General features: G+C 43.6%; 1 protein-coding gene across 4 annotated transcripts in view; it reads right to left on the reverse strand.

Annotated features, from left to right (window-relative positions):
• Positions 1-18,015, reverse strand: part of SFMBT1 (Scm like with four mbt domains 1) — a 115,435-nt gene that overhangs the window by 96,610 nt on the left and 810 nt on the right. For 2 of the 4 annotated variants that reach the window (XM_032868298.1, XM_032868293.1), the window contains exons 1-2: positions 17,281-17,469; positions 8,362-8,434 (exon numbers count right to left, since the gene is read on the reverse strand). The gene's annotated coding sequence lies outside the window, so the exon portion shown is untranslated. Of the gene's footprint in view, positions 1-8,361; positions 8,435-17,280; positions 17,470-18,015 lie in introns of those variants that run through there. The other 2 variants (XM_032868294.1, XM_032868295.1) reach the window with 2 other exon arrangements.

The raw sequence follows: 18,015 nt of genomic DNA on the forward strand, positions 1-18,015 counted from the left end.
AATCTCCACTCGTCTGCCTCCCAGCTAATGGGGTCTATTCTACACAAGACCGGGAAAGAGTTAGGAACCATCCACAAACAAAGGTGAGACTAGTTAAAACCGAAAAAGAAATATGATCAGCTTTGGTACGTGAGCTCTACAGCAATTACTGCTAGCACTCAGAAATGGACTTGGCTGTTCTAGTTGTTGGGCTGTGTTGTGGGGGGGAAAGACTACCTCCAAAAAGGATGTCTGAAAGGTGATATATTTGCAGTCCTTCAGAAAAAAGTTCTGCCCCCAAATGCAATTCACCACTTCTAAGAAAGCATGAAGATTAAAATTACTTAATGAGAAATTAACTTTCTGACCGTTAACATTATAAATATCACCACATAAAATAGCAAATTGCCAAGGCACCTGGGTGGCTAAGTCGGTTAAGCATCCTACTCTTGATCTCAGCTCAGGTCTTGATCAGAGTCAAGAGTTCAAGCCCCACGCTGAGCTCCATATTGGGCATGGAGCCTACTTTTAAAAAAAAAAAGGCAAACTGCCAAGGTAGTATTTACTTCTCAAACAATAGCTTAGAAGTATGAATAGGAGAGTAGTGAGCTTTAAATAAAAGGGGACTTCATTTCTTCTACAACCTACCCCACCAAAGTTCTCCAGTAGGCTGACATAATAATGTCATAATAATAACCATAATAATGGTCCCTTTACTACCATTCTACCAAAACTAGCCTATTTTAAAAATTAACAACAAAAAAAGTTTAAGGTTGGGGCGCCTGGGTGGCTCAGTGGGGTAAAGCCTCTGCCTTCGGCTCCGGGCATGATCTCAGGTCCTGGGATCGAGCCCCACATCAGGCTGTCTGCTCAGCAGGGAGCTTGCTTCCTCCTATCTCTCTGCCTGCCTCTCTGCCTACTTGTAATCTCTGTCTGTGAAATAAATAAATAAATAAAATCTTAAAAAAAAAAGTTTAAGGTTAATCTGTATTGGAAATGAAAGATTCACATAAACAGAGAACCATAAATCAAAACTGCAAATGACTCGCATGTAAGCATTCAACATAATAAGCCCCCTCAGCAATTAAACAGCAAATATGGGAGCTCAACAGATAACGTAAACAGTTTGGGGCTCTCTTAGGATACACTCTAATTCTTGCCAAGCTGCATGCTCATGGCCAGAGATCGAGCACTTTCCTTCCATCCCCGTGACGTGACTACTACACACTGCAGCTCCAGGTGGGTCCCCATGGGCCTAAGCTCCAGATGTTAACAGCCCAGAGATCAAGAGAGCTAACTCTTGTTTCCTCTACTGCTCTGAGAGAGAAAGAGCTGGTAGGAACCACACCAGCTTTAAACAGCTTTAGGAGGAAGGAGCACTAAAGGAAAAGGATCAGAAGGGGATGTGCAAAGGAGAAGTTCAGGGTATTTTCTTATTTTACAATAGACCTTTCTTCCATTAAAAAAACAAAATAATTTAGCTTATTAGAAAGTCTTACACTAACAATGCAAGTATTCACCGATCACTCACTGCCTGAAGTCCCACAAAAATTCTTTCCCAAAACAATACCCTACAAGATAGCCCTTCCCACACCCTTGTAGAAATATCTTCCATGGTAGGCACTCTGTACCTTTCTGACAGCACTAACACGGGAGTATTCTGTGGCATGTCTTACCACAGCACTAGAAGCTTCTCCAGGGCAGGGACCTCACTCTACTCTGCATTCCTCAAACTCCTGGCACCAGGGCTTCACTTCATGGCTATCTGGCGTTTGCTAAATGAATTTCTGTGGTATCAGATCATGATATCTCCAATTCATTACTGAGAAAAAAAATACAACTTTCTAATGCAGCAATAACACTGCTGCCCCCAGGGAAGGGTACTGCCGCTTCCACAAGAGAAAGAAATTCAATGCCTACCATCTGTCTCAAGTCAGTCCCTCTGACTCGTCCTAGTGTGCAAACCAGCCAATCAGGAGCACCTTTCTCAACAAGAAGGAGTGGAAGAATCTGAGAGGTCATTAAAGCGGAGTCCCTATATAAATGCACCAGGCACTACCCACAGGCAATCCCTTACCCTCCAAATTCTTCCAGTGAAAATATGCCTTCAAGCCACTGCTTCTTCTACCTGCTCTTTCAACACTGGATGGTCCAACATGCCAGGCTGTCCTGTGGTCTTATCTGACTAACCCTAACTGTCTGCTGATTTCTATACTTCCTCTCATACCCCTTCTTGAAAGCACCTTCTCAAACCTTAAAACTTGCTTTCTGACATAGTGACTAATACTGTATGACACCTTCTTTGCCACAAGCCCAAGACTACAAGTCACATCCTTTTGCCTGACTCCACTGGTCAAAATTACTCCCTAGAACACAAAATAAGCAGCAGAGAGAAGAGCCCAGCAGAGCACACACACTTGGCTCAGGCACAGCCAGCAGCACCCTCAGTGACTCAGGGACCCTGCAGGAAAAAACACTGGTGCTCACAGATACTCGTGCACGCCTGCCCACCACCGGCTCCGCGTGCATGTTCTCTGAGCACACGACAAGGGTCACAGGGTAGGAACAGATGACCACAGAGAGAAAGAATATACTACCATCAACTGTCAAGCATTTTAGAAGTGACAATAGCACACAGAGGAGATACTGATGGGGACACAAATATATGCTCTGAGCAGTGTTCTGAAGTTCTTCCAATAAGAGGTAAGAACTACGGGCACCTGGGTGGCTCAGTTGGTTAAGCGACTGCCTTCGGCTCGGGTCATGATCCAGGGTCCTGGGACTGGGGCCCACATTGGGCTCCCTGCTCAATAGAGAGCCTGCTTCTCCCTCTCCTTCTGACTGTCACTCTGCCTACTTATGCTCTCTCTCTTCATCTCTCTGTTGAATAAATAAATAAAATCTTTAAAAAAAAAAAGGTAAGAACTAAGAACTCGGATTACTGAGATATATAGAACACTGTAGGGTTCAACTACAGAATGCATCACAATTCCAAATTCAGTTTCCTCAGAAATCACTGCACTGGACCCACAGCACCGTGTTTAAAATTCCTTACCAAGTAGCTCAAATAAAAATCAACTGGTAGGGCACCTGGGTGACTCAGTGGGTTAAGCTGCTGCCTTTGGCTCAGGTCATGATCTCAGGGTCCCGGGAATCGAGTCCCGCATCGGGCTTTATGCTCAGTGGGGAGCCTGCTTCCCTCTCTCTCTCTGCCTACTTGTGATCCGTCCGTCAAATAAATAAATAAAAGCTTAAAAAAAAATCAACTGGTATATTTTTTTTTTATTTAGCTATGTATCTGCCAAACAAGCAAAAGATCACAAAAAAAAATTCCAGAAAGTGATATAACTTGTTAGCCAATCTATGGTGCGGCAATTTTCTCAAAACCAAAACACAAAACAAATTATCTACATCTGTAACAGGCAGGCTGCACTCCGGGCTGGGGCTTCGAGGCCGGTCCACGCCTCACTGGTGCAGGGGCACCTGTGGACGCTACCTGCAGGGAAAGGGAGAGAGCGGCGGGCAGGCAGAAGGCCTCTGTGAGACTCTATCTCCGAGTGCGCTGACTCTAGAGGATGGTCTCTACAAATACACTAACTCAGAAAAAAACTTTAAGTATTAGACAGCTCATCTTAATCCAAGCACATTCAGTTGTCATTCAGGATAATTTCCACGATACTGTTGTAGCATTAAAAAACTGGAAATAACCCACAATGTATACAAACAGGAAACCGACTGAATAAATTAAGGTGCATCCTGGGGGCACCTGGCACATACCTACTAAGATAGAACATGTGGCCCTTGATCTCAGGGTTGTGAGTTCAAGCCCCAGCCTACCAAAAAAAAAAAAGAAAGAAAGAAAAGGAAAAAAAGGTACATCCATACAATAGACTCCTAGGTAATCATTAAAAGAATGAGGCCAAGCTTTGTGTACTTGGATACAGCTAAGGTATTTTATTAATTTTTTTTTTAGAATTATTTATTTATTTATTTGACAGAGAAATCACAAGCAGGTAGAGAGGCAGGCGGTTGGGGGGGTGGGGAAGCAGGCTCCCTGCTGAGCAGAGAGCCCAATGCGGGCCTCAATCCCAGGATCCCAAGACCATGACCTGAGCCGAAGGCAGAGGCTTAACCCACTGAACCACCCAGACGCCCTATCTAAGGTATTTTAAATGAAGAGTACCACCAATTGTTTTTTTTAAGTGGGTGGGGAACTATATGTTTTTATACAAATAGAATTTTTCTGGGAAAAATAAAGAAACTAAAAATAAGAGTGGCCTACAGAAGGGACTAAGGGACTGGGGGTCTCAGTTAAAGAATACTCTCTTTTTCACAATTCAAAAACATTTTACTATGTACACATCTCCCTATTTTTAAAAAATCAGTAAGTATTTAAGTCTATGATTATGACAAAATCAAAGCGGTGGAAGGAAAAGTATTGCCTCTTAACAGCAATCTTACTTTTCTTACCTATCTCTAAATTCTTTGTGGCAAATATTTGAATTTATTTAAACAAAGGTAGATATAGAGAGGTCCACTCTACCCTCCTCCTTCAAAACCATGATAATGTTCAATTTCTAGACATAATGCTAAAAAAAAAAATTGCACTTGCTTCCCCAACCAAGATGCATAAATCTCTTAAATGTTTCCCTTTGTTGTAACCAAAGTTTAAATGATTCAAATATATTAATAAATTCATAACTGAAGTTCAGTTACATTTCATGTTATTATTACGTTCTAATCACATTTTATGAGAAACAGTTTCATCGAAGATCGTCTTATTGCTAAACCAACAAAGAACTTTGGTATTACTGAAGAGTCCAAATTTCCTAAACTTGCCCCAGCCAAAAGTTACTTCAGTCATAAACTAGAGGGTTCCCCCCATAGCTTCAAAATTTCTAAAACTTCCCCATTTCCAAAAAGGACTGGGGAGGGAGGTTGCAGGCAAAGCCCAAGTAAGTGTGTCCAACCTTCTTCCACCTCTGTGGATGCCTTCCCTGGTCTCAGGGCCCCCAGAACACTGACTCAATGAACAACAGCGGGAGGACAGTGGATCCACTGGGTCTGATTCGGAAGCCCCGAATCAGTCACATGTACCAGTCACACCGGGCAAATCAAATGGCGAGTGCTGTTGCCCCACCCCACACCCGCTGACAGCCGTCTCTGCACCCACCACCATGAGAAGTGAAGCAAATGCCTGGAGCTAATGCCCTTCACCTGGATTTTTACTAACAGAAATGTGTTTCTTAAGGATGTATAAATGTGCAGGTGCCCTGGCAAAAATAATGACATAGGTTAATATGCTAATGAAAAGAAATGTTGCTAACCTAAAAGATTAACGAAAACAGACACTCCAAGCAGCAAAATATGACAAAATATTGACTCTTCATAAAAAAATTTCTGAACATCCAGAACTGAACTGTAATACTGTACAAAAATGTCCAGGCTTAGAAAAAAAAATTACTCCTTAGATCATTTACAAGTTGGTTGTTTATTCACACCCCCATGTAACATATATGTATTTGCCATGCACTGTTCTCAGTACCAGGCGTGCCATGCTGATTAAGACAGACCCAGTCCCTCCTCGTACCCTGTTGGTGGGAATGCTAACTTGTGCAGCCACTGTGGAAGACAGCATGGAAGTTCCTCAAAATGTTAGAAATAAAACTACCCTCCAATCCAGCAATTCCCCTAGTGGGTATTTACCCCAAAAAATACAAAAACGTTAATTGAAACAGAAACACACAGGGCGCCTGGGTGGCTCATTTGTTAAATGTCTGCCTTGGGCTCAGGTCATGATCCCAGAGTCCTGGGATCGAGCCCCACGCCAGGCTCCCTGCTCAGCAGGGAGTCTGCTCCTCCCTCTCCCACTCTCCCTGCTTGTGCCTGCTCTTTCTCTCTCTGTCAAATAAACAAATATGATCTTTTAAAAAAATAATAAGAAAGAAAGAAAAGAAACAGATACATGCACCCCTATGTTACTGCAGCATTATTTACAAGAGCTAAATTATGGAAGCCAGCTCAAGTGTCCATCGACAGATGAATGGAGAAAGAAGATGTGGTGTATATATACAGTGGAATACTATTCAGCTGCAAAAAGAAGGAAGTCTTGCCATTTCCAACATGGATGGAGCTAGAGAATATTACGCTAAATTAAATAAGTCAGTCAGAGAAAGACAAATACTGTATGATTTCACTCAAATGAGGAATTTAAGAACAAACAAGCAAAAGGAAAAAGAGAGAGAGGTAAACCATGAAACAGACTCTTAACTCAAGAGAACAAACTGATGGTAACCAGAGGGGAGGTGGGGGGCGGGGGGAAATGGTTGAAACAGGTGATGGGCATCAAGGAGGACATGCGTGATGAGCACCAGATATTGTATGGACGTGCTGAATCATTCTATTGTACACCTGAAACTAATATAACACTGTTAACTACACTGGAATTAAGATTAAAACTTTAATTAAAAAAAAAAAAAGACCCAGTTCCTGTCTTCATGAAGTTTACAAGAGTAAACACAAGAACAAGGCATCAGGGCATTGTCTAGTTCTGTCACAAGAAACAATAAGGAAAAACATCCTCAGAGTAGATTTTCATATTCTCTAGAGTGTGGCTTCAAAGCATATATAATAAATTGAAACTTTTAATTTAAATTTTAAAATGAGCTGAAATAAGATAATTTCATATAGCGATAAGTGCCACAAAGAAAACCAAACACTAACGAGAACGTAGCGCCTGGAGTGGAGGTAAGGATGTTGAAGGAAGGTTTCATCCCTGAGCCGAACCCCTTCTGGTGAAAAGGAACAAACGCTAACAAGCGTGGTATGCTTGGAGGGACACGGAACCCATGAGGCTGTGCTGTGGGAAAGTGGTGGGAAAGTGGCAGAGAGGACTGGACAAACCACAAAGGGTATTATAGGCCACAAAAGGAGTTTGGATTTTATTCTAATGACTGTGGAAAGTCACTAGCAGCCTCGAAGCCTGGGAGTGACAAGAGGGAATCTGATTAAACATAATAGCTTCTTGTTTAGAACACAATCCATCTTCAAGGAGAAAGAACATTACAAGCCGCCGTGTGGCAATGTCGCTTCTGTGCCCTCATCAGCCATAGCTGCTCCGCTCTCTACTCTCCGCTAGGTTGTGTGCAAGGTACTGTACACAGGGTCTCTGATCTTGAGCTCACAGCCTGGTGGAGATGAGAAGCACGGGACAGATGATTATAGCTGTGATATTTGTAAGAGTGGAGCATGTAGGGGTGCCTGGGGGGCTCAGTGGGTTAAAGCCTCTGCCTTCGGCTCAGGTCATGATCCCAGAGTCCTGGGATTGAGTCCCACATCGGGCTCTCTGCTCAGCGGGGAGCCTGCTTCCTCCTCTCTCTCTGCCTGCCTCTCTGCCTACTTGTGATCTCTGTCAAATAAATAAATAAAATCTTTAAAAAAAAAAAAAAAAAGAGTGGAGCACGTACAACGCCAGCGAGCACCCAGGGCAAAGGGTAACCGGGCCTGGAGGAATCCAGGCAGGACGACCTCACACAAGACCGGAATCAGAGTCCTGTAGAGGGCAAGCAGGGATTTCCTCAGTGCACTCCCCTCTGGGCAACACCCAAGCCACCGGTGGGACACAAGAAAATGTAGGCACTACAAAGACTCCTTCTTTTAAAGTATACTACGTAGGATTTTTATGGTGGAATGGAGGAAAAAAGTTAACACATAAAACTTGCAACCTCAACTTCACAGGTATTGGTTAAATACAATTTTATTAAGAACTACAAAAGCACAAACTTCTAGTTTTAAAATAAATTAAGTCCTAGAGATTAACATACAGCACGGCAACTATAGGTAGTAACACTGTACCACATATTTGCTAAGAGAATAAAAGAGTTCTTATCACAAGAGAAAAAAGGCTTTTGTTAACTGTGTGTGGTAACGGATGTTAACCAGACTTATTACGGAGGCCGTCCCCCAATATATACAAATACTGAACCATTATGCTGTACATATGTACATTATGCTGTACTGAAACCAATACAATGTTGTATGTCAACTGTAGCCCAACTTCAAAATTAATAATCTTTTAAAAAGAACTTTGTGTGTGTGTGTGTGTGTGTGTGTGTGTGTGTCTATCTGTCTGTCTGTTACCCATCGTGAGCTGGGGTTAAAGACTTTTTTGAATACCAACTTTCTCGCAGTCATTTTTATGTTCCCCAACCAATACAGGCTTTCATCAAAGTTTTCAGAGATGTAGAAAAAGTTCCAAATACTCTCTACTTGGATTAAAAAAATGATTAACAATCTCCTGAAAGCTTTCTCTGTGTCTGCACACGGGCATATACATGTACTTCCAGAGCTACCTGGAAGTGATGGAGACATGACAAATCTCACCTCTAAACTCTTCAGCTGCTGTCCCCCAGTAGAAAGGGCATTCTCCTATATAATCACAACACTATTAGTACACCTAAAAAAAAAGAGAAAAAAGAAAAAATATCAACAACTCTTTAATATCATCTATCACCAGGTACATAGTTTCAAAATTTTTTAAAAACAAGGAAAGGGTTTTATTGAGAAACTTACTGAAGGAATGTATTTTCATAAACTGATTAGATTTACTATTATTTATATTTCACTATTATCCATTTCTTTTTTTTAAGCTTTTTTAAAATTTATTTATTTGACAGGCAGAGATCACAAGTAGGCAGAGAGGCAGGCAGAGAGAGAGAGGAGGAAGCAGGCTCCCCACTGAGCAGACAGCCCAATGCGGGGCTCGATCCCAGGACCCCGGGATCATGACCTGAGCCGAAGGCAGAGGCTTTAACCACAGAGCCACCCAGGTACCCCACTATTTTTCATTTCTAAATGTAATAATACTTTTAAGTTAAAAGTCTAATTTTTAGGGGCACCTGCGTGGCTCAGTTACTTAAGCGTCTGTCTTCAGCTCAGGTCATGATCTCGGGAGTCCGGGGATGGAGCCCACATGGTTGTGGTCTGGCTCCCTGCTCAGCAAGGACTCTGCTTCTCCCCCTCCTTTTGCCCCTCCGTCCCGTGTGCACTTTCTCTCAGATAAATAAATAAAATCTTTTTTTAAAAAAGGATCAATTTTTAAAAGTCAATTTGTTAAATATTACAAGAATGATTATAGTAATCAAACATGGCAAAAAAGTGTGAAAGTGGTCTATGCAAGACTGACATTTTGGAAGTGCTGTGTTAGTGGAAGGACACTCTAGACAAAGGGACCTCCCGGGAAAAGGATGCGTGAAGAGCAGGGTGTCAGTGAGGGAGAGGGAGGTGAGTGGGACGGTCACTGAAGGGAAGCTCTGTGAGGGCTCTGCCTGCTTTCCTGAGGAGTCTGGACTTCACCCTACTGGCAATGGAAGTTTTACACTATACAATCACGTTTGTTGACAAAGTTCTTCTGACCACAGTCTGTCAGGTGGACTGGAGAGCAGGGAAGATGGCAGCGGGGGCGGGGAGGGGGGGCATTTGGAGTCAAGAGAACAAGGTTTATACTTTTCACTGCAAATATTTTAGTTACATTACGGGTTGAATAAACCTGCTATACTGGTAAAGGGACAAAACAAAAGCATAAAATTAAACTAAGCTTATCTTGAATGTTCATGTTACTGAAATGCAGCTTTAAAGACAGGTACAGTCAGGAGAGACTAAATTTTGAAAGGAGCCCTTGGGCACTTGTGAAGTTTTCAGCATTAAATGGAGCTGGCTCTTTTTAATACCCAGTTTCACTTTCCAAAGTGGCTTTCCTTTTCCTTGGCAAGATTCATCACTGGCACTAATTTTGTGTTTATCAGTCACAATTAAAACTTTCCAAAGGAAAACCAACGGGAAAGAGGTGGGGTGCAAAACAGATAAAGCGATTTTCAAATACACAGAGTGCCCTCAGGACAGTACTGGCAGTAACTGCAGGAGCTCCATGCACAGAGTCCAGGGGCCAGACGCCAAACCTGCCTCGGGGAGGAGGAGGCGGAGGGCAGCATTGGGAGGCTGGCTAAGGGCAGGACCGGACACTGGCCCTTCACTCCCTTCCTCCGCTGGACACCTCTCCTTGTGTTTATGGTATACACTGCGCTTCCTAGAAAGATTCATTTGAACAAAATGTTCCTTAGCTTTAAGAATGTCTCAAAGCAAAGGAGTCAGATTTGCATGAATATTCCTAAGTCAGAGGCTGGTAATTCAAGAAGACTCTGCATTCCACAAGAGAGCTGCCGGGGGACAAAACAAACACCGTCACTGAAGAGGAACATCAAGAAAGAGACCTGGGCAGACAGGCCTGCTAAAGGAGCAGTAGCTTCAGGGTAGAATGAGGGGCTGTGGGTTGTCTGGGACCTGAGTCTTTTGAGGGCCCAGTGAGGCAACCAAGCTGGAGATCCAGACAGCAAGAGACATGTGGATGTAAAGCTTAGCAGAAAGGGTTAGGAAGGCACAAGGGCTAGGGGAAGGTGAACGTCGATGAATCCACCAAGACAGATGTAAACAGAGAAACAAGGGAAGGTCTGAAAAAGTCACAGAAGGCAAAAGAAAAGGCTCTTCCTCAAGACAGGACCCCGGGGGCCACGCACTCACAGGGCCACTTCAAGAGGGGACCCTAAACGCGAGATAGCCTGTGTCCAAGAACAGAGAGAGCACAGGCTAGACAGCTTGGGGGTGGTAGTCTACAAAGCAGAGGTTGCAGAAGGACAACAGGGCAAGGGTAAGGGTACTGGCTAGGAAGCAAGTGAAAGACTGGACAATGGGTCCAGGTCTGAAGGGGCTGGAACTCTGAGAGAAAAAGGAGATCACAATGAGGTCCAAGATGAGACAGGGGAATACAGAAGCCCCTCGAGGAAGCTACAGAAGAACAGCACACCAAAACTTAAGATTTTGCTAGTAGAGGTGTTCTGGAAAGAGCTCCTTTTAGACAAGTTCACAGGAAGCCAAAATCGGAGTAAAGGGTTGGGACAATGTCTTCAGAACCCTGTAATGCCTTAAGGAGGCAGCAGGAGTCATGCAATCCTCCCCTCCAGCACTCACTGCAGAGAAGGGACACCCACCCTAGCAGGGAAGGCCAGAGCTGGGCCTACCCAGCCCCTTGTCATGCCTACTACAGGCAACAGGGTCTGGCAAAAGTCATTTAAAGCTGCTCTCGTTCACCCAGGAGCCTCTATCTCCCCATAAGGAAAACAGGACCCCAATAACATCTAGGAGATCTAAGTTTGTTTTCCAATTTGTGTAAAATGTTACTTGTATTAAAAATAATAATAACTGTGCATATTTTAAATGCAAATATAACTCGTGCCTGAGGACTGGGAAATTAGCTTTAAAAAGGATACAAAATGGAGGTGGCTGCTGGATCAGTTGGTAGAGCTTGTGTCGCTTGATCTCAGGGCTGTGAGTTCAAACCCCACACTGGGCAGGTAGCTTACTTACAAAAAAACAACAATAATGTCTCATCTAACAGTTTACTTACAAACCCCAATGCTTATTTTAAAAATTAACAAACTGACTCATATATAAACTGGTCTCTTCACAATATTTAACTGACAATTCAGGAGCAAGACACACACTAGGGAGAGAATGGAGTAAAAGGTGTTCATTAGTGTGCTAGGGAGAGTATCAACCACCAAAGAAACGGACACGTTCAGAAAAACCTTACTAATTCTAAGCAGCAACTAACCACTCTGATTTCCTTAAGAACTGAGAAGTTAAGGCACCAAAAAAAAAAAAAAAAAAAAAAAAAAAACCACAAAAACCCAGGCTTCACAACATTGTCAATTTTTCAAGGATTTCAAGAAAAATAGTCAAAAGCAGCCTCGTCAAGAAGGTAGTGACGGGTTGGGGATCCAGAGGTACCCCCAAAGGACCCGCCCTCCCCCAGTAACGGAGGGCATTCGGGAGAGGCACCCCATGCGTACTCCACAAACACAGGCCAGGCACTACAAAATAAGAGTCAAAACAACAGTGAAAGAAAAAACGTCCACCTCTTTGGCCATTCTGCGACTACTGACTGCTCCACTCATAATCCTCAGCTCTGTCAGACCTGCCTTCCCTGTCTGAGACTGGCTATCTGAATGACACAAATGCAAAGTGAAAGCAACGCAATAAACTTAAAATTTGAGGCATTAATTATGTAAAATCATTATTATGTAGGTTATTGAGCCTCTTTAAACCCTCACTAGTTTTCCACGAAACTAGAAGTGAGATGTTCAACATGGCAAAACCTCAACTCACCAGGACAGCTGGCGAATGAGTCACCGCCGACTCGCGCCGCTCAGAGCGGAAGGCTTGTTGACGATCTGAGCACAAACTTTCTGGACTCACTGTTCTGGGGAGAGGCTCCAACCAGGACCAACACAGTGAACAGCTGTGATTACCCAGGAAGATGTAGTCCCACGATACACAAGGCTCTCTGTCCCCACCCAGGTGAGACCGCAGACTGCAGCGACCCTGCTCTCACGCTCCCGTCCCCCACCCTGCCGGTCCACGCCGCTTCCATCTCTCTGACGTCCCGACAGCCAAGAGTGCCAGGACTGCGTCTCAGGAAGAGGCACCTGGTTCTCACAGCTCTGCGGGCAGCCTCCAGACTCTTCTTCCAAGGGAGAGAAAAGAGCCCTCCTGCACAGGGTTCTGTGACCTCTATTTCACCTGCTGCCAAAAATCTTTTCAAAAACGTATTTCCTGGGTGCCTGGGTGGCTCAGTGGGTTAAGCCGCTGCCTTCGGCTCAGGTCATGGTCTCAGGGTCCTAGGATCAAGTCCCGCATCGGGCTCTCTGCTCAGCGGGGAGCCTGTTTCCCTCTCTCTGCCTGCCTCTCTGCCTACTTGTGATCTCTCTCTCTGTCAAATAAATAAATAAAATCTTTAAAAAAAAAAAAAAGTATTTCCTCACAAGGCAATTCTGATGCACATGCTACGGTAGAGAGGAGCCCTGAAGACATGGTGAACCAGCCACTCGCCAGAACCCAGATACACAGGACTCCACCTCCCTGAGGCAGCCAGAGTTGTCAGTTGTAAGACGGGAAGTACAATGCTGTCTGCCAGGGGCTGGCAGGGAGAGGGAAAGGGGGGGGGGGTTACTGTCCATGGCCTTGGAATTTCAGTTTGGGAAGATGAAAACACTCTAGAAATGGAAAGCAGTGGCAACTGAACAACACTGTGAATGTAGTTAATGCTGCTGAGTTGTACATTTTAAAATGGGACATTTTGGGATGCCTGGGTGGCTCAGTCGGTTAAGCGTCTGCCTTCAGCTCAGGTCATGATCCTGGGCTCCTAGGATCGAGCCCTGCATCACTGGGCTCCCTGCTCAGTGGGGAGCCTGCTTCTCCCCCTCTCCCCTGCTTATACTCTACCTCTAGCTATCTCTCTTTCTCTCTCAAATAAATAAATTTTTTTAAAAAATAAATAAAATAAAATGTGAAATTTCATGTTACATATAATTCCCCACTGTTCACTATGTTCTAGACAGGTGACATGCTAAGAGATTCTGTGTTGTCACCATCTCATTCCAAGAATGTTATTTTGACACAAGTAAAAATGAGCTAAAATGGTATCTTAAAATTATGATCCCAAATTACTATGTATTATTTTTAACATGGAGAAAGTACGTTTTACCAAAAATGACCCATAAGAAAGAACACTAGCAAAAACTCTGAGACCAGAAAGCACTCTAATCTGGGGAGCAAATTAATGTAAAAATAATGAAAAACTACCAGCAACTCACAGGAAGTCTTACCACCAAGCAGATATTACACAGCAGCCCCCTCAAATATATTTTTTAAACTATTCAGGGTAAAAATAATTAATAATTTGGAATTCAAATCAAAATACTTGTTGGTTAACACTAAATTGAATGTCAGCAGGAAAAACTCGAGGTATTTTAATAACAGCTCAATTTCTCCGCCCATCTCTTGTTGTCATTCCAAATACGTGACTGTCCTGCACTTGCCACTGCGACAAACTCCCTTCCCTCGCTCATCGAAGACCTTCTCCAAATGTCCCAGACCAAACACGTAATCTCAACTACCTTATCCACCCCAAATCAATCAGTGTAGCAAGTAACCCGTCTCAATTAAGGAGAAATGTCAAAACGGAACCCGCAGGCAGCACCGGACACTATGAAAAATGCCACCTTGTAGCCTCTCCCTGCACAGCCAAATGCTTGACTCTGAAGTTACCAACTATGAAACCAGAAAGTTTGAAACATATTATCTTGTAGCACAACATACAGGCTACATCTTTTGTTTTTTAATTATGTCCTTGAGTGGTCATCTAAAGATTAAGAGAGCTGAATAAAGTTAAAAACATCCTCTTGGATAAGAGACTAGAAATTAATCAGATACAAATCTTCAGGTGCCTCTGAGTTAAAGGCAAAAGTTTACATTCAAACTTGTTAAAACTTCTGCAGTGAAGTCGTAGTTTTTCTACTACTAACTTGTCTTTGTTCTTATCCTCTCTCCCACTTTTGTAAAATTTAAATATGAACTTGCAAGAATCTGACCACATCCTTTTTATTTTAAATCATTTTCCAGTGGGGCTAGTACCACTTGAAGAAACAGTCATATCAAAATCCTGCTCCCTAAAGCCTAATAGTTCAAAATCTCCCCCAGTAACCAAAATCCCTAGAGACTTTTATCCAATTTAACAACGATGTATAAGGAGAAATATTTTTTAATTACAAAACATCCCAGTTAGATAATAAATACTATCTACTAAAAGAAAACTACCCTGCAATTACAAAGTTATAGGAAATCATAAGATAGAAAATCTTTAATATAAAAATTTTGACATTCAAAATACCTGCCTACATAATGGTCTGCTTTCTGGATTGTATTCATTTATTTAATATGAACATAACATGAAGTTTTAATGGAAAGGTCAATGAAGTTTAGACAGTCACCTGTTCTATAGACTTCAGAGTCAAATGATGTCTGCATCCACACCCTCACTCTGTAGCTAAGCCCAGCCTAGTTACCATCGTGAAAGCAAAAATACCCTACAGAACCAACAAGGTTATGGACAGGAAAAGCAATTTTAAAGAGAAAAATCAAAATTTTCAAAGAAACAAATATCAAAAGAAGAAATGCCCTTTTATGTGCATTTTGTTTCTCATGTTGCATCTTTAGTTGCATCTCTCAAAATTTAATAAATTTTAAGTGAAATATCTGACAATGCAAAAGTTAAGAAATCTAAAAAGATGTGCACGCGTGCACACACACACACAAAACCAGTGCATCAATTTTAACTAAGTGATGGATTACTATCTTAGCTAATGATGCTGTGAATCTTGGGAGTAGAATAACCAAATCCAGCTTAGCTGTTGGCTAATCAACTGACTGGCTTAATCAAAGAAAACAGAATTATTCAGCAGAAACCATTTCACAAAAGAAAATCTTTGAACTTTGCGGACTATGCCCCCATAAATCTCTACCACAGGCCTTAACACTGTTCCCAACTCTGCATCACACAGGTGTCCTTGCAGTAAAAAAAAAAACAGGCCATTGCGAAGAATTACCAAGAATTCACTGACAACTTCTAACTCCTCCCCTTTAGGAGCAGAAACAAGAAAATGTATAGGACTACATTAAAAGGTATTTGGGAAAAATAAGCAAATTGTTGGAAGTACTTACTTCAGTGGAGAATATAAAAAACCCAACTTCCTAGAGGGCCAATATAAAAAGGTATCCTAATCATATTGAAATAAAAAAAAAAAAAAATTAACCACACCTGGTATAATTTTTAGTTACCTTTTGTTTTTGCTTTCACCACTAGAGTTTTAATGACTTGATAAACCAGGCAAATATCCTGCATATATAAATCAAGTTAATTGCTGTCATTTAAAAGGTTGTTAAAGCTTTATGCCCACATTCTTTAATTCACTGAACTTTAAAAAATCAATTTTCATTCAATTTTCTCAGCAAATTCTAGGCTTTAAGGAACTGATTCATCTACTAACATCTTAAACACTGACTTGTTGGGAAAGTTCATGATCCATCCTCCCAACCTGCTGTCTGGAAATACACCAGTATTCCAAAAATGGGAAGTAACACATCGGTACTGGGCCTGTGACCACAAGGATGCCCAACAACCATGGATCCAAATCTGCAAAGCCTTGCCTCAGCTGACAAGTAGCCTTCTGGCTAAGAAGTTCACAATTTCAGGTAGTTAAAAGTGTAAAAACTGTTATAAAAGCATTTAGAGTCATGGCAAAAATGACCATAACTCCAGGTTTACACACCTGTTGTCCTTCAACTTAATATCGCCCCTCACCCTTAAAAGGGCCCTGTTATGTAAAAAAAATTCACCAGTGGTGCCAGAAGTGGTCACCTTGGGGAGGGGAGAGGTCCCTGCTTAATGAGAGCAATGTAAAGGGAGCCCTTTGGGAGGCTGAAAGCGCTGTGTGTCTTGATCTGAGTGTGGTTATTAGGGCACACAGGTCATGTAAGTTCTTACTGTAAATTAGACCTCAGTTAAAAATACATACATAATTTTTAAAACACATTGAAATACATTTGTAAATGTCTTTGTCCAAACAAAAGACACAAAATAACACTAGATGTAGCAACTAAGATTTTTTTTCCAAATGTATTTTAATTAAGATGTATATTTATTGTGAGCACTTTTATGTAGAACCTGTCAAAATACAGACTGTGATTTTTTTAATCTCTCATTTTAAAAAGTTGCCAAATTGACATCTGAAAGCATGCAGAAAGATGAGCTATTCATTCTCTGATTTTGCAACTAAGGAAAACCAAATCTTTAGGGTAAGAACCATACGGAGATAAGGCAGCCAGTCAATGACAACAGTAGAACAGCACTGTCCTGAGCTTGAGCCACTCCCGTTTCCACCGGGCCGTTACTTTTGTGACCTTATAAGCAAATATGAACTCTGGATCTACCCATGGCCGAGGAGGATTCAACACGCTCCTCAAAATACCAGGCCAACAGGCCCCAAAGTGCACACACAAAGACACACTCATCTTCCCCCTTTCTAGACAGTTGGCAAATGATCAATTACATTTTCAGGCAGGCATTTTTCTTGCGATGCAATCAAGTGTGACATCTTTAAAATGTGGTTCAGGAGGAAAAGGTATATGCAGGGATTGGCAAAATCCATCTTATTTCCTTTCAAATCTCTTTGATGTTACTTGGTTCTCAAAACTATGTCACTAAGTAGGACTCAGGAAAACATCGCTAGGGGCCATTCACCAGCAAGGCTTTGGGTGACCCGCCGGGAATCACCCCCACTAAATAGAAATCTTGCCTCTCCCCGAGGTGTCCCACCCAACTCTCCGCACAGAACAAGACTTGCAGGTGACCTGTGCCTTGCGGCTCAGTTTCCGATCCCAGTGAACAGCTGACATCTCGCTAAAAACTTAACATACATCCTTTCCGCGGGAATTTATTTCTGTTCTCACAAGGCGTTTCTGCTCCCCACCAGAGCAGGCCTTGCTTCACAGGACTCTCTGCTCGCCTCTCCACCGTCTCGTCTTCACGGTTTAAAACGAGACTTGAACAGAAATCGAAACGGTCGCGGCCCTCCCGAGCGCAAGTCGGGGCCCCGAGCGAGCGGGTCCGGCCGGGGTCGGCCGGCGAGTGCCGGGCGAGCCCACTACCCGCTCGCGCGCGGCTCCGGGGAGGCCCGGCGCACTCCACCACGCTGGCCCGAAGCAACCGGTTGCGGCGGCCGCTAGACGCTCTCCAACAGCGCAGCGGCCACCTCGGCCCTCCGAAGTTCCGACCGCCGCGCGGGCAACGCGCCCCCCCGACCCCCGCTGCGGGTTCGCGCCCCGGCCCCGGAGCGAGCCCGGGGGGCGGGTCCGCGGGGGCTCGGCGGGCGGGAGCGCGGGACGCGCCGGGAGGGGCGCGCGGCGGGCCCAGCGCGCCGGGGAACTTAGGCGCCCGCCGGTACCGCCGCCCGGCCACTTTCCTTTCACGCCCCCGGGGCGGCCGCGCACTGCGCCGTCCGCCCGGGGCCGCGGGCCGCCGCAGCCGCCGCTAGCCGCCGCGGCGAGGCGCCCAGGCGCGCTCCTGCAGCCCGCCCGGCCGGCGCG

This window comes from Lontra canadensis, unplaced genomic scaffold (genome assembly GCF_010015895.1).
Source record: "Lontra canadensis isolate GAN:19392208 unplaced genomic scaffold, GSC_riverotter_1.0 scaffold35, whole genome shotgun sequence".
NCBI classification, from domain to species: domain Eukaryota; kingdom Metazoa; phylum Chordata; class Mammalia; order Carnivora; family Mustelidae; genus Lontra; species Lontra canadensis.